The sequence below is a fragment of the Lathyrus oleraceus genome, chromosome 1 (assembly GCF_024323335.1).
Source record: "Lathyrus oleraceus cultivar Zhongwan6 chromosome 1, CAAS_Psat_ZW6_1.0, whole genome shotgun sequence".
Classification (NCBI taxonomy): domain Eukaryota; kingdom Viridiplantae; phylum Streptophyta; class Magnoliopsida; order Fabales; family Fabaceae; genus Lathyrus; species Lathyrus oleraceus.
In genome coordinates, this window is record NC_066579.1 from 268430452 (window position 1) to 268449131 (window position 18680).

General features: G+C 39.8%; 1 long non-coding RNA gene across 4 annotated transcripts; it reads left to right on the forward strand.

Moving 5' to 3' along the window:
• Positions 1-1053: 1053 nt before the first annotated feature.
• LOC127130165 (uncharacterized) lies at positions 1054-6333 on the forward strand. 4 transcript variants are annotated; one of them, XR_007806430.1, is made up of 4 exons: positions 1054-1326; positions 1449-1562; positions 1653-4203; positions 4301-6333. It is a non-coding gene; the product is annotated as an uncharacterized LOC127130165 (long non-coding RNA). The 4 variants fall into 4 exon arrangements; XR_007806429.1 differs by having other exon boundaries at positions 1055-1330; XR_007806427.1 differs by having other exon boundaries at positions 1054-1330; positions 1449-4203.
• Positions 6334-18680: the final 12347 nt, after the last annotated feature.

Genomic DNA, 18680 nt, shown 5'->3' on the forward strand with positions numbered 1-18680 from the left:
GGCCTGACAAGATTTATAAATTTGGATGATGGCGAGAGCTAGGATCGGCGAGGCATCCGTCTCGAATCCTAGTCTCAGGAGTGCGCGGTATACACCGCGTTCCATTTCCGTCTTTACTAAAAAGTGTTAAATATGAATTATTAATTTTTTGATTTTTGATTATGAAAAATGGCTTGACGTTGGATCAAGCGTTTGATGAAAGTTTGAAAAAAATGGTATAGAATGGGAGGAAGAAATGGATTTGATTCGTTTATTGAGAAAAATACTCGACGTTGGATCGAGTCATTATTTTTTTTTTGATATTTTTGAAAATGGTTGATTTTATTCTTGTGTTAGTAGCTAATTAAACAGTCAAGCAATAAAGAACTAAAACAGTAAAATTATTACACATCGGGGGAGTGGGGTACATTTTGTCAAATGGGGATTCAAAATACTGGAATAATTAAATCGGGCCCAAACAACAAATAATGCAATGTATGAGTGTAAGTGAAAGAGAACTGTCTCATTGTAAGAAGGCCCAAGAGTAATCCATGTGAAGATAATAACACAACAAGTTATATTTACAACACACTTAAAAATTAAATCGAAAAAAGGTAAAATCGGGATTTGCACGGATAAAAATTGAGGGACACACAAAACCTAAATAATGTGCTCAAAGCCGATTTGCGCATGTTGACAATAATTGAAATGTCATATGCGATTAATCGAAACGCGGCGAAATACTATCAATGTATCGATAAAAATAATCGTGGATAAATAACAAGAGAATTGTCAAATCCATAAATTAAAAATCGATGTTTAACATTAAAATCAACAAGTGTTTAAAAAAGGAGAAAGAAATAAAATAAAATAAAAAAATAAATAAAAGGTTTAAAAATAATAAAAAATGGTAATAATAATAAAAACTAGTAGAAAATAGAAAATATGTAAAAAATGAAAAAATGCTGAAAATCAAAGATTGAACCCAGAACCTAGGGTTTACCAAAGCACCCCTTTACCAACTCAGCCAGATAGACATCCTTGTTGTACAGTCTCAAGCGCTAACACATAACATAAAAAACGGACCAAGCCTTTTAAATAAAACACAAAGTTTAAAACAGTAGCAGAATTCAAGCAAGCTCATCTTAACGCACAGAGATTTCTTTCCATTTTGAACATCAAAGGTTTACGGCAAGATATTATCACAAACAAGCAACAGTATTGCTAAATGAAATCAAATTGGAACAACAACCATGGTTCCCTCAGAAAGATGCAAAGAAGAATCGAAACATAGAAATAAAGTTCGGAAAGGAAGCTAACCGGTTGCGGCGAGCTCGACCGACGAATGTAGGTAAACGTTGCCTTCAATTCTCTTCTTTTCTTTTCTGAATGGTAGCCACCAATCCTCTCCAAAAACTAGGGTTTTTCAGCTCTCCCCTTGTTAGTGAACAGTGGCCTCTCTTTTATAGTCACACTGCTAGGGTCTTTTGAATTGGCCGCTGAGATCAAAGGGGTGATGGATTTGGAAGTGCTTTTGGTGCTGCCAGTTTGTCTATCCTGTTTTGGTGCTTATTTTGAAAAAGGTAACATGTACCTTGTACTTCTTCTGTGAAAACATTTTCATTTTTGTTGCTTGTGAACTTTTACTGCCTTACCAAGTTATTTTACTGCAGTGAAAACGGAAAGCATCAGCAGGTCCACTGTGTATCTTCTTCCTCCAAACTATTGCCTCATGAACTGTGATTGGAATGCCGCTACTAGTGTCAATGTCACTACCACCATGGTCCTTAAAAACAGAACCAAAACATCTTCAACTGTGTAGGTGTATACGTATGACCGTTGACAATGATTAGAATCAAACTGTCTATCCCCAACATCATCTGATACTTTGAATTTGTTGACATCTTGATCAATAGGATTGATATCCATATTTTTCTTAGACTGGAATTGATTTAGTGTAGAGAAATTATGATGCAAGAAAGTGTTTGGTCTTAAAGACCTGCCAAAATCCTCAATATCTCTAGGAGTCGCAACTTGGCTAGATTGAGATGCATCCGGTGTGGTTTTCACAACATGTTCCTTCACGCATGAAGCGCTTGCCGTCCTGTCAGCAGCATCAACAACTTCAAGCAACATCTGCTTTTCTCCACGAGCATTGTGTTCAGATGAATTCCTAGAAGACGATCCTTGAGCTTGGTTCCGTAGTTCTGTTACAATTTCCTTGCTGAAGCAATGCTATCACTTTATCGGCGGAGTAAACTTTGTATTGCGTAAGGCCTGCTGCTCTCAAAACAAGAGGCCTTCCATGTGAAATCAAATCTCTTACAGTTTCGTTATAAACCTCGAGATAGGACAGATGAACTACATGGTTTCCATCATAGCTTCTAGTCCTGATTTTACTGAAGAGAACCTTAATTGCGAACACCATCACTCCTGGGTTTTCTACTGTACCATGCATTGTGTTACATGAGCTTGAGACTGTTGTTGGAGCTGAAGTGTCAATTGTTGGTGAAGTGAAGTTTTTCTCAAATACTGACTTTGAATTGGCAAGAACACCTGATTTGGATGAAATCCACCGATACGGAGACACCGCTGATAGCCACTTTGTAGCAACTGAAATATTCTGCCGCCACTCATGCTCGCACTGCCAACAGCTGGTGACCAGTACAAATTTAGCTGGCTCTTGAGATGGATGAGTTCAAATAGCTACCCTCTAATGGAAATTTGCTATCAATAATGCACGGGGGATAACAGACAGGGCACTATTTAATAAACTTGATGGGATCACGAGGAGAATCTGATATGACATTGAATATTGCACATTCAGTTGGCCTCTCTGGGATCACAATATGCACATGAATCCAAAATGATGGACTTAGAATTGAGCTTGGATCACTGATGCAAGCTTCAGAAGCATAAGTTATGGCATTCACCTTTCCACACCAAGCAACGACACTGAAATAGCGACAAATCTGAGGAAAATCCATCTTGTGAAGTAAATAGACGTCTGGCTATTCAAGGCAAATTTGAAAAACGGTGGCGGGGGTTTTCGGGAATGAGTATTGCTCTTGCTCTTCTTCTACTTCCACCTCTATCTGATTCTTTTCTATTGCTGATATGAATTATAGAGGTACTGCATAGCAGTGTGATGCGTGCGGAATTGTTTGTATTTTGGTAAACCTTGATATGATTCGAACTCCGCATCAAGCATGGCTACTATTCTTAGCCTAGTGCTGGCTTATTTCATACCAAGTGCTGTTTTTAAACAGCTTCCGACTTGGCTTAAACAAACTATGTGCATTTTCATTAATCGTCATAATATCTTGAGAAACAGAAGACGGAGAAAATGTCTGTAAGCTTGGAACTCCTTGAACAGTACTAGTAGGACGTGCAACTGACGAATTATGATGAAAAGCTGACCCAGTTACCATGGAAGTTACGGGAACTGGTTCCACTTTAACAGTAGCAGGAGTTACAGTCCCAGCAGGTATTAGTTGTCGGTTTGCAAAATATCCATTCACTGATGGTAATGTAGTTGGGGGTGCCCCCGTAACTGGTATTGTAGATGCAAAATCTACTTTTACAGGACATTGATTTGAAGGCAAGTTTGCTCCAGAACGACTCAAGGCACCACGGGCTTCCCTGAAACCTTCTGATATTAAAACAAGGAAATGAGTGGTTTTAGCATCAACTGGTGGATCAGCAGCTCTATCATTTCGTTTTCCCGCATCGTAAATGGCTTTAACTTTGGGAAGTTGTTTTGGGCAGATGATCGATAGAGAAATAGAAAACTGCGGAAACAACTATCTGTTTTATTAGCCTCTTTTATCCTCAGACAGGCTTCAACATCATGCTGATGATTTTCAGTCTCGGCATGGGAAACCGCTTCTTCAAATTTTGTGTTTATCGGGTTTGAGGTTAATGTTACAATAAGGCGATACACTTCCTTTACATTTAAAGACTGAACTGCTAGAATCTTGGAGAGAAAAAAAGAGTTTGCTTGATCCCTTCAAGATTGAGAAGACAAGCTTTGCATAAACATCAATTGCGATAAATGACATTGACCACATTAGTTGAGGAGATTGCAGTGCCCATGAATTAATCCCCTCAATGGATAAGCAATGTGCAACTGCGATTTCCATCAACAGACGAAAAAACGATCTGTCATATCATCCCCTATGATTAATACCCCGTCGGCAGGAACCTGATCTCCTATTTTAAGGGGTATAACATCACCAACAACGATATCAAATATTGATATTTTAATTGTTCTTCCACTTCTAATGATCTCTAATTGTATATTTTGTTTGTCTGCATTCAGATTCTGAAATTGCAGAGATTGTCGATAATCACGACAATTCTAATCAGTACCATGGCAACTGAACCACCAGGGAGTCTGTGCTTCTATGGATGTACAACATAGTAGTTACTCATGGTCATAATGCTGATGAAGAATCCATTATACCTAAGCTTGATTCGGTATTCAAGATTACGAGTTCCAGAGCGACAACTTATTTTGGTGCAATTACCAAGCCAGCTAATTCAACTGTTAGCAATTCGAAGTTGGGAATCCCTGACAGAAACGGAGCTGACAGTTGCGCCCACCAATCATCCGGTCACCGCAGTCATAACAGGTAAATCAAACTCGCTGCATGAGTGTTATCTTGGAAAGTGCCAAAACATTTCCAACGAAACAGCATTGACCGATACCGGCAACATCATCATGGATATGTGAAAGCCAAGACAAATAGCCAATTGGTAACACGACCTTCCCAAATATCGCATCACATTTCATTTAATTGGCTAACATCTCTCAAAGAGAAAACCAACAGAAATCAATTGAACCAAGGCCTTGCATCGTCATCATCGCGGCTTCCCTTTCTAGACCATTCTGCAAATCTTGGGATGATCCATGTAGCGTAACAGGCTTGGCTACATCTTGCCCATTATTGGAAAGTGAATGATTATTTCCCCATGAAATCAGAGGAAACAACTGAAGTTCACAAGCAAAAGCACAAACAGTAGCCATAACATAAGAATCAAATTCTGCTACAGGACTTTGCTTCTTCACTTTCCTATTTTTCCTTTCTTTCCGGATTTCAGATATTGCTTGTAAGTCCTCAATGATTTCCTCAACTGAATAATTATCTTCACCTCTAGGTTTTTTGCTTCCACTGAATTGGGCTCCGTGACCGACACAGACGGTCAGGATAACAAAAAGCAGACGGGAAGAAAGCTCTACAGAAGCACACGATTCTAACAAAAGTGGATGAACCGTAGTCCGAAGTTCTGTCACATCAAGGTTTTTAGAGGCTGAACCAATGCCAAAGAGGTAACTTGCTTTCCTATTTTGTTCTCTACTGGATTCGGGTGGAAATGTTTCTCTGGAGAATGGCTTCCACTGTGGCAGCAAATATTTTCATGAGACACGCTTTTGACGGGCTTCCGCGAGGGAGATATTCCAAGACCTTAAGTAAAGGTATACACAAATTCCATGACAGTATGGTCGGTTGGAGTGGGGCTGCAACTATTATTTTTGGAAGATCAACAGTTGAGGAATTGGCAGGAATCAGACCATAAGCAGCTTCCCAAATGGTGTAAATTCTCCATTCAACCTCTGGACCATGAGCACACAACATTGATGCAATGCCTTGGGCAGTAGCATCAATAGAAGACTCAGCAGCAGAATGTTGAACTTCAAGTTCATTCACAATTGTAGCAGCATCATTCGTCACAAAAAGTTCATCCAAATGATTTATAACCATCTCATTCATCCCGTTGGGGCCGAGGGAAGTGCGAGTGATGGTGGAGAGTTGGTTACAGGCATCGGTGTTTTTTGAGAACGGCTTTGACGAGACCGGAGAGATGCTTGTGACCTTCTTTGAGCATGGATTGCATACCGTAGGACGACTGAGAGTTGAAACCTACCATGTTCGCTTCTCCGGTTAACGGTGGTGGTTGTGATTTATGGTGTGCCATTTAATAATTCTTCTGATTTCAGCTGGCAGTGATCATCCATTAGATCAGCTCTTATTTCCATCTAGCCAACAGCACGGAGCATGCTCTTCTGAGTTCGACGATTTTTTCAAATTCAACTCCAGCTGCTATGTGAAGCAAAGACTGTTTCTCAAAGCCCAAACACAACAGAGAGAAGTGGACGGTTCGCCACTGGAATTTCTCAAATCAAATCTCTGGTTGAAATGGTTCCGTCTGAGCAACAGTCTTCTTTTATTTTTTGGTAAAGAATGCAGAAAACAATTGATGAACAGAGTAAATCGAAATTCACAGTACTGTTACATGGACTGTACATTGCATAGCATTTCCAAATAAACTTATCTAGACTCATTCACAGTATCACAATCCTACCAAGATTGTTACAATGCAAGCTTACCCTTTTTTAAACACACTCACGTCAACCACATTTGTTACTGTCAAAATTTTCATCCAAGAGATACCAAAGAACATATATAACTTTAAGCAACTGGCAAAACAAAATTTTAGAGCGTGGAGTCCTCTCTGGTACATTGGTTGTCCATTCTCGTACTGCGTAAGCTATAAGCATACAAACAGTTACCATTAAGTGCCATGCCCACATGCAGCAGCTAGAATGTAGAGTTTAGACATGTGATGACCCACTAAATATGGTTTCCCAAGGCCTATTTGATGCGGCGGAGTAAACCGATGAAGTTTTATTCCTTTTTAAATCAAACTTGGGTAACTCTCCATGAATTGATGTATATCCAAATTGTCCATTTTCTTCAAGCCCAACAAAATCATCATTCTTAGTCATATTAAGCTCGCGTGCTTCTTTTACCGTCCTTGAGACCACTAGTTGGTAAAATTTCTCATGTCTTAGATGTTGCACTTCCCGACGTTGCTCTAAGGCCATCAAAGGCATAGTTGGACAGAAGACATGTGGAAAATTATTTTAATCATGCATGAATGAAATGATTGTAACATGAATAAAAGATCTTTCAATATGAAGTGAAGAGTTTAAACGTGAAATGGTCATGAGGAGGAATGCAAATGACTGATTGATGAAAAAAAATATTCCGGGCCAAAATCGGGGTATGACAGTTAGCAGGCCTCGTCCTGTATGCATCCGATAGAGTTGTCCCATATCAGTATAATGCTACCATGTTGTAGAATGGTCAAGAGGTTTCGTTGCCTACAACCAATTCTGTTGTGAACATTGTTGATGTTACGAAGGTGAGTCGTAGCGATCGTATTTTTGGACCTGTCTTTCTGAAAGAGGGGATAGAAGATGTGTCTGGTGGTAAGAAGGTTGATGTACCCATAGAAAATCTGGTTAGTGCTCCAAAGTGTCAGTCTGGTGAGTCCAGCAATTTGAGGCCTAGTGATGATGATGAGGTACTGAGATTGATCAAGAAAAGTGAATTCAATATGGTGGAGCAGCTGCTCCCGACTCCGTCCAAGATTTCAGTGTTGTCTCTGCTCATGAATTCTGAAGTGCACAGAGAAGCATTGCAAAGGGTGTTGGAGCAAGCCTATGTAGAACATGATGTAACTATGGATCAATTTGACCAATTGTGGCTAACATTACTTCTTGTAACAACTTGAGCTTTTGTGATGAAGAACTTCCCGAGGAAGGCAGAAATCACAATCTGGCGCTACATATATCGATGAATTGCAAGGAAGATGCATTGTCAAATGTGTTGGTTGATATCGGTTCTTCATTGAATGTACTCCCCAAGTCAACTCTGTCAAGATTGACGTAACAAGGCTCCCCTATGAGGTACAATGGTGTGTTTGTCAAAGCATTTGATGGTTCTCACAAGATTATTATTGGTGAAGTAGACCTTCCAGTGAAGATAGGTCCGAGTGATTTCCAAATTACTTTTCAAGTGATGGACATCCACCTGGCCTATAGCTGCTTGTTGGGAATACCATGGATACATGAGGCTAGAGCTGTGACATCCACTTTGCACCAAAAGCTGAAATTTGTGAAGAATGGCAAGCTTGTCATTGTTGGTGGAGAGAAAGCGATGTTGGTAAGTCACCTGTCGTCTTTTTCATATGCAGAAGTTGAGGATGAAGTTGGAACTCTATTCCAAGGTCTATCTATTGCTGAAGTGAAGAAAGATGGGGCACCCATGTCCTCTTTCGAAGACGCTCAGAAAATTGTTAAAGATGGCAGTTCAGATCAGTGGGGCCGCATGGTAGAGGTCACTGAGAACAAGAGTAGAGCTGGTTTGGGATTTCGGCAAGGGTCATCTTATGTCAAAGCTGAAGATGTGCAACCTAGTTTCCATAGCGGAGGGTTCCTCCATGGTAATGAACAACACTCAGCTGCTGTGATCGAGGGTGATGAAGATGAAGACTGCGCCAATTTTGTGACGCATGGAAAGGCTTGCCACAATTGGATCGTTGTTGATGTTCCTATTATCATCCATCGCTCTAAGTAATTTGTTTTTATCATTTTAGAAAAATCCTTCTCATATGCCTAAGGGAGAAGTGAACATTGTTAGGCATATTTCAAATTAATCATCAATAAAATGCAATTCTATTCATCCACATCTATGATGTTTTATTTTTACTTTTTGTTTTTCTGAAAAAATGCTAATCACATAAAACATAAATAAATAATAATTGTCCATCAGCATAATATTTGGTCATAATTCACTTCTCTAAAATCAAAATATCAAATCATTATGCATGTTGGTTTCTAAACCCATTAAATGCAATGATCTTACTCCTTCTCCAAACTTTGAATTCCCTGTGTTTGAGGATGATGAAGAAACGGATGAAGAAGTGTCTAATGAATTGTCTCGTCTACTTAAGCACAAGGAAAAAGCCATTCAGCCGCTCGAAAAGCATATTGAGTTAGTCAACTTGGATTCCGTAGATGATGTGAAGGAAGTCAAGGTTAGGTCTCAACTGTGTCCAGAGGTTAAGAAGGGGTTGATTGATCTTCTTCGAGAGTATTCAGATATGTTTGCTTGGTCCTATCAAGACATGCCTGGTTTGGATTCTGAGATTTTGGAGCATAGATTATCGTTGAAGCCAGAATGTCCGCCAGTCAAGTAGAAGTTGAGGAGAACGCATCCTGATATGGCAGTGAAGATTAAAGAAGAAGTGCAAAAGCAGATCGATGTCGGTTTCCTTGTTACTGCTGAGTATCCATAATGGGTGGCCAATATTGTGCCTGTTGCGAAGAAGGATGGAAAAGTCTGTATGTGTGTTGATTATAGAGATTTGAACAAAGGTAGCCCGAAAGATGATTTCCCTCTGCCGCACATTGACATGTTGGTAGATAATACAGCTAAATTCAAAGTCTTTTCGTTTATGGACGGATTTTCCAGTTATAATCAAATCAAGATGGAACCCGAAGATATGGAGAAGACCATATTCATTACACCCTGGGGAATATTCTGTTATAGAGTGATGCCTTTTAGTTTAAAGAATGCTGGTGCAACCTACCAGAGAGCTATGACCACTCTTTTTCATGATAAGATGCATAAAGAGATCAAAGTTTATGTTGATGACATGATTTCTAAGTCCAGTGATGAAGAGGAACATGTTAAGCATTTGTTGAAGCTATTCCAGCGTTTGAGGAAATACAAACTCCACTTGAATCCAAATAAGTGTACATTTGGGGTTCGCTCTGGTAAGTTGTTGGGCTTTATTGCCAGCGAGAAGGGTATTAAAGTTGATCCTGCCAAGGTCAAAGCAATACAAGAGATGCCTGCGCCCAAAACTGAGAAGCAAGTTAGAGGTTTTCTCGGCCGCTTTTCGCATATGACTACCACGTGTGCGCCTATATTCAAGCTTCTTCGGAAAGACCAGTCTCGTGATTGGACCGAATATTGTCAGAAATCTTTTGACGATATCAAGGAATATCTGCTTGAGCCTCTGATTCTGTCTCCACCTGTTGAAGGAAGACCATTGATCATGTATTTGACTGTGCTTGAAGAAAGCATGGATTGTGTTCTAGGTCAGCAAGACGAAACTGGAAAGAAAGAATATGTTATTTACTACCTCAGTAAGAAATTCACCGACTATGAGACACAGTATTCTATGCTTGAGAAGACTTGTTACGCATTGGATTGGGCTGCTACGCGTCTGCATCAGTATATGTTGAATCATATCACTTGGTTGATATCCAAAATGGATCCAATCAAGTACATTTTCGAGAAGCCTGCTTTAACTGCGAGGATTTCCCGTTGGCAGATGTTATTATCCGAGTATGATATTGAATACCAATCTCAAAAAGCAATTAAAGGTAGTGTCTTGGCTGACCATTTGGCTCACCAACCAATTGAAGACTATCAGTCAGTGCAGTACGATTTTCTTGATGAAGATATCTTGTACCTAAAGATGAAAGATTGCGATGAACCATTGCTTGAAGAAGGGCCAGAACCTAGTTCCCGTTGGGGCATGGTATTAGATGGAGCTGTTAATCAGTATGGTAATTGCATTGGGGCCGTGATTATTACTCCTCAAGGCACACATTTTCTGTTTAAAGCTAGATTGACTTTCAAGTGTACAAATAACATGGCATAGTATGAAGCTTGCATTATGGGGCTTGAAGAGGCCATTGATCTCAGAACCAAGTATTTGGATGTCTATAGAGATTTAGCTTTGGTTGTGAATTAGATCAAAGGTGAATGGGAGACGAATCAACCCGGTTTGATACCATATAGAGATTATGCAAGGAGGATTTCAACTTTCTTTACAAAGGTTGAGTTTCATCATATCCCTCGAGATGAGAACTAGATGGCAGATGCTCTTGCAACGTTGGCCTCGATGATTGTCGTGAAGTTTTGGAATGAAGTTCCTAATTTGACTGTGATGCGGCTTGAAAGGCCAGCTCATGTGTTTGCTGGTAAAGAAGTCAAAGATGAAAAGTCGTGGTATTTTGATATCAAATGTTTCCTCTAAAGTCAGATTTACCCGCCTGGGGCATCTTTGAAAGATAAGAAAATTTTGAGGAGATTAGCTAGCAATTTCTACCTAAATGGTGATGTGATGTACAAGAGAAACTTCGATATGGTTCTGCTCAGATGTGTGGATAGATACGAAACAGACTTGTTGATGATTGAAGTCGATGAAGGTTCCTTTGGTACTCATTGATGCGGTGTTTCGCAAGTATACGAACGCGTCAGAGTAATATAAAAGATTGTCGAATCCACAGAGACCAAGTGTCAATCTATCGTTATCTGTCGTTATGGTGTTTATCAAAGGCAATCAAAATAGGTGTTTTTAGAGTGTGCAATGGAAAGTAAAGGGTTGAATAAAGTTTAATTAATAAAGACAGGGTCGAATGTAATTCACGTGATCAATTAATAATCCAAGTACTTGCTAACAAAACTACTTATGGGCAATGTTTTCTACTTTGAAAAGAACTAATTTAACAGGAACTGTCGCTTTCGCGTATTCAGAACCGAGTTGTACTCCCTAATCAAACTCTCTTATTGTCATTTATAAAAAGGCGCGCATTGAGTTAGAGTAGTAAACCTATTTTTAAGAAATATAGTATCTTGACTAAGTTGAAAAGTATTATAACCTGGATTTCTTAACCAAAACAGGTTCTCACGAACCAGACTCTAAACTTATAAACGCGTACGAAAATAGTTTTAAAATCTCTTTTCTTCTTAAGTTAAAAACTCCTAATGAACTAAACAAAGCGCTTTCGTTGTTTTTGAAATAGTTAAAAACAATTAAGTTTAGATAGACGTTGGACGGCTTTCGATCTTACCCAACGGAATTGAAGTGCGGGAAAACTTAAGTTGAAAGTTAAAATAGCCCTTAAGTGTTTCTACGAACAATTGTACGGATTATCGGTTCAATTACGATCCTTACATTCTAACCTTATAAGTTTAGTTAGACATGGTAAAGTAAAAGTGCATTAATTTAAATAAAAGTAGTCCGAGTGCGGGAAATAAATAAAAGTAGTGCGAGTGCGAGGAAATAAATAATTTAAAGAGAATGCGAGGAAATAAACAATTTAAAGCGAGTGCGAGGAAATAAATAATTTAAAGCGAGTGCGAGGAAATAAATAATTTAGAGCGAGTGCGAGGAAATAAACAATTTAAAGCAAGTGCGAGGAAATAAATAATTTAAAGCGAGTGCGAGGAAATAAACAATTTAAAGCGAGTGCGAGGAAATAAATAATTTAAAGCGAGTGCGAGGAAATAAATAATTTAGAGCGAGTGCGAGGAAATAAACAATTTAAAGCAAGTGCGAGGAAATAAATAATTTAAAGCTAGTGCAAGGAAATAAATAATTTAAAGCGAGTGCGAGGAAATAAATAATTTAAAGCGAGTGCGAGGAAATAAATAATTTAAAGCGAGTGCAAGGAAATAAATAATTTAAAGCGAGTGCGAGAAAATACATAAGATAAAGACAAGTAATAAAAACCTTCTCCAATCAGAGGGTTGAATAAATTTGCAAAGCGGAAATGAAAATGGCGGCAGGATTAACTTCCTTCCAAAGTGCTCCAAACTCAATTACAGACTCTCTCACAGACTTGATTACACAATTGTGGTAACACTCCAATGCGAAGCGATTACCACTTTAAAATACTGAATATATGCCTAAGTGAAACAAAGTTGCTCTGAGTTTGCCTCTGTTCTAAGTTTGGATGATTGTAAAAGTGATTTCGAGTTTCTATTTATAAGAAAGTAAAAAGATGGAAATAACAAGGATGCCCTTCAACTTGAAAATGGGAGGGAAAACTTTTCCTCTTGTGTCGTCCGCCACAAGGCCATGGCGCCCGCCACAAGGCCAATCTGAGGCGCCTTAGTGGAAGTAGTGGGGAACGTGGTAGTTGAGGGAAGTTGAGCTTGGACACGTCATGGCAGGGTCTATGGCGCCAGCCATGGGGTAGGCCACAAGTACAAAATGCTGAATTTTAGGGTTTTTAGCTCTTTTTTCACTCCTTTTCTCGATCGGGGCTCCGATTAAAGTAAAAACCTGAAAACAAAGGAAAACCTAGCAATAACACAACAAAATAACAATAAAACAACTAGAATGCATGTGAAAATCGAAGTCGAAAATACAGTAAATTTCAGTGTTATCAAACTCTCCCACACTTAAACCTTTGCTTGTCCTCGAGCAAAATATTAAAAAGCTCATAAAAGAAAATTTGTGTAAAAGAGTGCTTCAGGTAAAAATTCTAAATTCAAGTCGGGATGCAGTGATAGGTACTAACTGAGTGAACTAAGGGTATCATGATGACACTAATCCGCAAATACGGACATAAACTTCATTCTTATATTAACCAACCCATATTATCCCACAATACCTAGGCCTGCCTCTTCATCTCTTTTTTTGTGTCCTTTTCATTCAGGCGCAATCACATTAAGCCCGTTATCCGTACATGCTTCATAGTAGAGTGGCCTGTTAGTGATTATAATATGAGCATGGGGTTTCTGGCACATAAATATGTGTAAACCCTTTTATTGGACCCAACTGTATTTGTGGGGAATCGGATCGTAATCCGCCCTACCGAGTTCAGTGCCAGATACCTCTGAACCAACTATCAGTGGGTATGTTTTTCTTTTTCTTTTTCTTTCTCTTTTTTTCTTTTTTTGTAGCAAATTTTTACAATTCTTTGGTTTAAATGACTTTGTGAGGGTCACCTATATCGGAGTTGCCTTTTTGCTTTCTTTTATTTATTTTTTTTTGCTGGATCATTCACTTATTTGCATCGGTCCCCTACGTAGAGGATGCGTAGGCCGAAGCTGACTGCTGAGATAAACTACTGAGGACTTATACGGAAATGATGATTAAGGCCATGGTATATGGGGTTTCGGGAGTGGTTCCTATATTCACGAAGTCTATGGTGCTAAAATAATACTGATGTTTCGCAAAGTTCTCCCAAGTCACCGCATCCTTACTCAAAACATGTCTTTAAAACCTAAAAACTTTTGGAATAACACTATTTTATTTTGCAAAAATTTGTTTTCGGTGGGGCTAAAGGTATGGGGAGGTAGGATTGTACTAAAGATATACTATATTTGGTGACTCTTCAGACTCATGCATTATACTAAAAAGCAAAATAAACAACTAAAAGGAAATAAAAAGAAATAAACTATCTAAAAACAACAAAGAAAAAGAGATAAAGGAAAAAACGAGAAAGGTAATAAAGAAAAAACGATAGAGTCTCCTCCCACACTTAAATCGAACATTGTCCCCAATGTTTCGAAATAAGATAAGGGAAGAGTTACCTGACAACCTACTGCTGACCACTAGTGCCCTCGCTATCCTGAGGTGGACGACGGGATCGGGTACGACGACGGTCTCTCTGATCCATCCTCGCCTGCAGGGCATCCTAAGCGGTCCTCACCTCTCGAAGGTTACCCATAATGGAACCTTGAGTGTTCTCTATGAGAGCAATATGCTGACAGTGGTGGTGTTGCTGACGGACTTGTGTATCTGTGATCGTTTCCAGGGACTGTAGAACAGTGTCGTAGGACCTGTCTGTCCTCCGCTGCGACTCTTGCATGAAGCTCATGTTATTCGCCAGCGATTGTTGGATGGTAGAGAGTAGGTCGTCACGCCTCTGCTCTCTAGCCATGTGGTCACGCCATATCTCCTCCGTAATATAAAAGCCAAGAGTGGTACCTGCAGAAGAAGAAGATCGTGCGGTGTGTGGTGGTGAAGGATGATGGGGGGACATATGGGGTACAGGAGATCCCGCCTCATCAGGAATGTTAGGAGGAAGAGGACTCAAAACAGGTGGAGCAACTAAAGCGTAGGTCCAATTCCTTTCATCTCGTACATCGGTACGTCTAGTGCATGGTAAAACAACATATGGGATGGCTACACCATGAACCATAAGCATATAGCCTCCTTCTCTCCTCAAACGGCACAATTTCATGTCTCTCAGAAATTTTAGGTTAATTGTGCGAGGAGGTAAGGGGTCTAGGGTAGCCATCTCATTGTTCAGGTTAAGTGCCCAAGCAATAGATGTAATCAATCCACCAAAAGAAATCGGTCCCGCTTTATTTAAAGTTAAAGTCATATGAGCAAGCATGAACGAGACCGAATAAATTCGTCTATTTGTGAGGCTTCCTTATAAAAATAGAAGCTCTCTAGCATTAACCTTATTTGGATCTCCCGGCCAAAAATAATACATGCCAACAGATATCTAAAAACTCTGATGGCCGGATTGTGGATAGTTGAGGCAAGAACTCCTTCAAAAGAGTTTATGGAAGTGTTTGATAAACGCTCCCAGAAGGAAAATACCTCAACTGACCACTCCGAATCCAAAGGGGCCTCACAAATAGCACCGTCCCCATGAGGGATTCCTAACAAGCTGGCTAGTTCGTCGGTACTGAATTCATATTCAACAGCAAACATTCTAAATCTGACAGTACCAACTGTGCTAGCAGTGTTAGGGTTGACAATATAAATTAAGGAACTCAAAAATTCAATTGTCAATCGCTCATAGGTGGGTTCTTTGTTGGAAAAGAAATTATGCAATCCTAAGTTATCTAATAAATGAAATATGCTATGATAGATACCTAAAGTGTAGAGACAGTTTTCGTCAACATACCTTGTCGGGAGGATCTCCCAATTTTGCAACCGTTCGATAATTTTTCTTTGTCTATCCCCCGGTTTCCCTCCTCGAAGAATGAATCCATTAAACTCCATTTGTGTAGCTCTTGAAAAGTGACGAAGAAGATGAAGTGGAATGTGAAAAGGTTGGATTTTTACGAAATCCGACGGATGAAAATGGAAATGGAAATCGGAAAAATGATTTGTACGGTGTGGTGATTAGAAAGGTATGAGCTTTTTGTGGGTTCAAGGATGTTTTTCCAAGGTGAAAAAAATGGGTTTGGAAGGTTGTAAGGTGTGAAAATGGTGAAGAAAGGGGTTCCGCCCCGACCTTTTACAGACGCTGTGGCGGGCGCCACAGGGCCTATGGCGGGCGCCACAAGGCAAAATCTGGCTGGGCCAGATTTTGGTCCTTTTGTTTGGGCTTCTCTTGTCTTTTGGTTTTGAGAGGTCTGGATAGCATTTGTCTTGTGATTTTCCTAGCAGCATTGACTTGCATAATTTTATAAAAGTAAAAATAAAAATGAAAATGAAACAAAAATTAATTATTAGACTAATAAATAAATAAATAACTAAAATAAAATAAAAAATGCAAAAAGAAACAAACATAAGACATATATAGATAAAAGTAGAAATATCAATGTATAGACATAGTTTATATAATATTCCAAATGCGATAATATAAAATGAGTTATGTAAATAGGAGAAATATAAAAAATTGATAAAATAAGATGAAATGGTAAGATCATATAATAGGGATGTTGTCTTCCTGAGTGGATCCACAGAGCATGGCTACCTCCTGCCTGAGCTCTGCGATCTCCTGATATAGACAGTCGGCTTCAGTAGCATGGGTGAGATCAGACACTCCCATCTGTAAAGTGAGGTCAGCCACCTCCTGTCTAAGCTCTGCGATCTCTCTACGACACTCAGCAATCTGAGTGCGGATGTCGGGGGTCTGCAATGGAAGATTATTAGAGAAAACAGTGATCTTGGGAGATGGTGGTGTAGGCGTGCATTCAGCAATGGGTGGTGATCTCGGCTCCTCGAAGGTCTCTCCCTGGCCTTCCAGAGCATAACTCCAATTCGCTGGATCATGGACACTGGTCATCATAGGATCTGGCAGTGTGAAATAATGGATAGCCTCGCTGTCGACCAACAATCGGAACTGACATGGGTGGAAAGAGGCTCTCCTCATCAACCCTCTGGTCAAACAGAAGTCGATGTCCATGGTAGTGTACCCACAGTAGATCCGGAGATGTGACAGTTTGCGAGACAGACCTAAAGCGACAGCAATCTATGTGATGATTCCACCCACATGGATGACTCCTTCGGTAGATCTGGAGATACCGCTGAGACTATATAACAAAAAGTTCCCACATGCTACTGGGCGAGACTGGGATGCACAAAATAGTAGGAAGATCTCCTCTTCACTCAGTAATGTCTCTGCATCCGGCCTTCCCAGGAAGGAATATGCCAATATCATCTGAAAGTATCTGAAGGCGGGGTTATGTATAACATGAGATAGTTGCGTAGATGGATCCTTGCTTCCGCCACCTGAGATATCACTCCAAAACTTCTCAACCTCCTTACCCAGAAAATATCCCATAGGTGTCTCCGGGATAGCATCAGGAGTAGTCTGGAAACCCAGTAGGTCGCCGAACTCTTTCTGGCTGACAGAGTACTCAACTCCAAAGAGCCTGAAAGCAGCATACCCATCTGGTCCAAAGTATGGGTCATAGTCGAATGAACTCAGGAACTCCAATGTCAGGTTCCTTTAGGTGTTACTCAAGTCATCAGCAAACTCGTCCCAGTGAAGCTGGTGGCTAAGGAATTGGATGCTCGGCTCGATACCCAGTGCCTCCATACAGTGCTGATCAGGATAACGTGTGGGTTCCATAGGGCGCTGATACAGAGCGATGTAGCACTCTCTCTGAGCATTATCTCTATAGGCCATGTGCATATCATCGAAATCCTGCATCCTGTAAAAGTTAAGAAAGTGATCCTGAAAGTGCAAACCATTCAAATTTTAGTCTCAATGCAAAATATGATAAAATAAAATAAAAATAAAATTAAATAAATGCGAAAAAGTAAAATGAAAGAAAAGCCATGGGTTGCCTCCCACGCAGCGCTTGTTTAACGTCATTAGCTTGACGATTAGAATTTATACACCTGTAGTAGTAGGAATTGGTGGATCGATCAGAGTGTGGCTTGAGTAGTATGCTGGAATGTCTCCTCCTTCGTAGAGCTTCAGTCTTTGTCCATTTACAATGAATGGACTACAGGTTTCGTTCTTGATTTCTACGGCTCCGGATCTCAGAATCTTGGATACTTCGAAAGGACCAGTCCATCTTGAACGTAGCTTTCCAGGGAAGAGTCGTAACCTAGAGTTGAAAAGGAGAACAGGATCGCCTATATTGAAGTTTTTATTTACTATTCTTTTGCCGTGATAGGCTTTTGTCCTCTCTTTATATATTTTTGCATTCTCGTAGGCAGATTACCTAAGTTCTTCTAGTTTATGAATGTATAGGGTACGCTTTTTTCCAGCGGCTAGGTAGTTTAAATTCAAAGTTTTAATGGCCCAATAGGCCTTATGCTCTAATTCGAACGGTAAGTGACAGAATTTTCCATAAACTAGTTGATAAGGAAGAGTTCCTATAGGGGTTTTGAAAGCGGTTCTGTAAGCCCATAATGCTTCTTGAAGCTTCTGAGACCAGTCTCTCCTAGAAATAGAAACAGTTTTCTCTAGAATTTGTTTTGTCTCCCTATTAGATACTTCTACTTGGCCCCTAGTCTGTGGGTGGTATGGTGTTGCTACTCTATGCCTAACTCCATATTTTCTTAAAAGTTTGTCAAATATTCTCGATATGAAGTGTGATCCTCCATCGCTTATGACTAAACATGGTGTTCCAAATCTAGGGAATATATAGTTTTTAAATAGTTTGATTACTACCCTAGTGTCGTTTGTAGGTGCAGCTATAGCTTCAATCCATTTAGACACATAGTCTACAGCTACTAAGATGTACCTATTTCCTAAGGATGGTGGGAAAGGTCCCATGAAATCTATACCCCATACGTCAAAGAGTTCTGCTTCCTGAATGTTTCTTAGAGGCATTTCATCACGCCTTGAAATGTTTCCAGTGCGTTGGCATCTATCACATTTGACAATGCAAGCATAG